The sequence below is a fragment of the Arachis ipaensis genome, chromosome B09 (genome assembly GCF_000816755.2).
Source record: "Arachis ipaensis cultivar K30076 chromosome B09, Araip1.1, whole genome shotgun sequence".
NCBI classification, from domain to species: Eukaryota; Viridiplantae; Streptophyta; class Magnoliopsida; order Fabales; family Fabaceae; genus Arachis; species Arachis ipaensis.
The window spans coordinates 126,237,918-126,241,632 of NC_029793.2; positions in this window are offsets into that span (position 1 = coordinate 126,237,918).

The window sequence follows — 3,715 nt, forward strand, 5'->3', positions numbered from 1 at the left end:
TTTTCTTAGTGATGGGCTTGTCCTCATCAATGAGGATGTCTTCCTCTATGTCAATTCTAGCTGAATTGCAGAGGTGACAAATTAGATGAGGGAAGGCTAACCTTGCCAAAGTAGAGGACTTGTCCGCCACCTTGTAGAGTTCTAGGGATATAACCTCATGAACTTCTACTTACTCTCCATTCATGATGCTATGGATCATGATAGCCCGGTCTATAGTAACTTCAGACCGGTTGCTAGTGGGAATGATTGAGCGTTAGATAAACTCCAACCATCCCCTAGCCACTGGCTTGAGGTCAAGCCTTCTTAGTTGAACCGGCTTCCCTCTTGAATCTCTCTTCCATTGAGCGCCTTCCACACAAATGTCCATAAGGACTTGGTCCAACCTTTGATCAAAGTTGACCCTTCTAGTGTAGGGCGAGCATCTCCTTGCATCATTGGCAAGTTGAATGCCAATCTTACATTTTCCGGACTGAAATCTAAGTATTTTCCCTGGACCATTGTAAGCCAATTCTTTGGGTCCGGGTTCATACTTTGATCATGGTTTTTGGTGATCCATGCATTAGCATAGAACTCTTGAACCATTAAGATCCCGACTTGTTGAATGGGGTTAGTGAGAATTTCCCAACCTCTTCTTCGAATCTCATGTTGGATCTCCGGATATTCACTCTTTTTGAGCTTAAAGGGAACCTCGGAGATCACCTTTTTCTTTGCCACAACTTCATAAAATTGGTCTTGATGCACCTTTGAGATGAATCTCTCCATCTTCCATGACTCAGAGGTGGAAGCTTTTGCCTTCCCTTTCCTCTTTCTAGAGGTTTCTCTGGCCTTAGGTGCCATAAATGGTTATGGAAAAACAAAAAGCGACGCTTTTACCACACCAAACTTAAAAGGTTTGCTCGTCCTCAAGCAAAAGAAGAAAGAAGTGAGTAGAAGAAGAAGAAGAAAATGGAGGAGATGGAGGGTTGGTGTAGGTTCGGCCAAGTTGGAGAGAAGTGTGTATGATATGTGAAAATGAAGGTGGTGAGGAGGGGTATTTATAGGGTAAGAGAGAGGGGGTATTCGTGTATTAGGGGTTGGGTTTGAGAGAGAAAGTTGTGTTTGAATTTGAATTGTGAGGAGGTGATTGGTGAAGGGTATTTGGGGAAGGGTGTTATTGGAAAGTGTGAAGAAGAGAGAGAGTGAGTTGAGGTAGGTGGGGATCCTGTGGGGTCCACAGATCCTGAGGTGTTAAGGATTTCTCATCCTTGCTCTATTCTGGCGTGTAAATGCCCTTTGACTGCCAATCCTGGCGTAAAACTCCAGGTTGCTGCCCATTTCTGGCGTTTAACGCCAGCTTTTCTTCCCTTTCTGGCGTTAAACGCCAGCTTGATGCCCTTTTCTGGCATTAAACGCCAGTCTGGTACCCTTTTTTGGCGTTAAACGCCCAGAATGGTTCCAGGCTGGACGTTTAACGCCCATTCTGCTACCCTTACTGGCGTTTAAACGCCAGTAAGCTCCTCCTCCAGGGTGTGCTATTTTTAATGCTATTTTTTATTTTGCTTTGATTTTTGCAGTTGTTTTTGTGACTCCACATGATCATCAACCTAAGGAAAGCATAAAATAACAATTGAAATTTAACATAAATAAGTAAAGATTGTGTTGCCTCCCAACAAGCGCTTCTTTAATGTCAATAGCTTGACAGTGGGCTCTCATGGAGCCTCATAGATACTCAGAGCATGACGATGGCCTCCCAACACCAAACTTAGAGTTTGAATGTGGGGCTCTATTTGACTCTATATTGAGAGAAGCTTGTCATGCTTCTTCTCCATGTGTACAGAAGGAGAGTCTTTAGCTTTAAATATAAGGTAGTCCTCATTCACTTGAAGGACCAATTCTCCTCTATCAACATCAATCACAGCTTTTTCTATGGCTAGGAAGGATCTACCAAGGATGATGGATTCATCCTTATTCTTCCCAGTGTCCAGGATTATGAAGTTAGCAGGGATGTAAAGGCCTTCAACCTTCACCAAGACATCCTCTACAAGTCCATAAGCCTGTTTCCTTGAATTGTCTGTCATTTCTAGTGAGATTCTTGCAGCTTGCACCTCAAGGATCCCTAATTTCTCCATTATAGAGAGATGCATGAGGTTTATACTTGACCCCAGGTCACACAGATCCTTCTCAAAGGTCATGGTGCCTATGGTACAAGGTATTGAGAACTTTCCAGGGTCCGGTTTCTTCTTAGGTAATTTCTGCCAAACCAAGGTATTCAGTCATTAATGAGCAATGGAGGTTCATTCTCCCAAGTCTTATTACCAAATAACTTGGCATTCAGCTTCATGATTGCTCCAAGATACTTATCAACTTTCTCTTCAGCAATATCTTCATCCTCTTCAGAGGAAGAATACTCATCAGAGCTCATAAATGGCAGAAGTAGGTTCATTAGAATCTCTATGGTCTCTATATGAGCATCAGATTCCTTTGGTTCCTCATTAGGGAACTCCTTGGAGGCCAATGGACGTCCATTGAGGTCTTCCTCAGTGGAAATCACTGTCTTTCCCTCCTCTATGCATTCGTCCAAGTGGGACGTGTTTATGGCCTTGCACTCTCTTTTGGGATTCTCTTCTGTATTGCTTGGGAGAGTCCTAGGAGGAGTTTCAGTAATTCTTTTACTCAGCTGACCCACTTGTGCCTCCAAATTTCTAATGGAGGACCTTGCTTCAGTCATGAAACTGAGAGTGGTCTTAGATAGATCAGAGACTACAGTTGCTAAGTCAGAGTGGTTCTGCTTAGAATTCTCTGTCTGTTGTTGAGAAGATAATGGAAAAGGTTTGCTATTGCTAAACCTATTTCTTCCACCATTGTTGTTGTTGAAGCCTTGTTGAGGCTTCTGTTCGTCCTTCCATGAGAGATTTGGATGATTTTTCCATGAAATATTATAGGTGTTTCCATCGAGTTCTCCCATGTAATTCACCTCTGCCATTGCAGGATTATCAAGGTCATAGGCTTCGTCTTCAGAGGAAGCCTCCTTAGTACTGCCTGATGCAGCTTGCATTTCAGACAAACTCTGAGAAATCATATTGACTTGCTGAGTCAATATTTTGTTCTGAGCCAATATGGCATTCAGAGTATCAATCTCAAGAACTCCTTTCTTCTGAGTTGTCCCATTATTCACAGGATTTCTTTTAGAAGTGTACATGAATTGGTTATTTGCAACCATTTCAATGAGTTCTTGGGCTTCTTTAGGCGTCTTCTTCAGATGAAGAGATCCACCAGCAGAGTTGTCCAATGACATATTGGACATTTAAAAAGATAGACCATCATAGAATATGCATATGATGCTCCATTCTGAAAGCATGCCAGAAGGACACCTTCTGATCAATTGCTTGTATCTTTCCCAAGCTTCATAGAGGGATTCGTCTTCCTTCTGTCTGAAGGTTTGGACTTCCACTCTAAGCTTACTCAATTTTTGAGGTGAAAAGAACTTTGCCAAGAAGGCATTGACCAGCTTTTCCCAAGAGTTCAGGCTTTCTTTAGGTTGTGAGTCTAACCAAGTCCTAGCTCTGTGGTACACGGAATCATGATCGCACACTTTTTACACAACTCCGTGCAGCTGACCAGCAAGTGTACTGGGTCATCCAAGTAATACCTTACGTGAGTAAGGGTCGATCCCACAGAGATTGTCGGCTTGAAGCAAGCTATGGTCATCCTTGTAAATCTCAGTCAAGCAGATTCA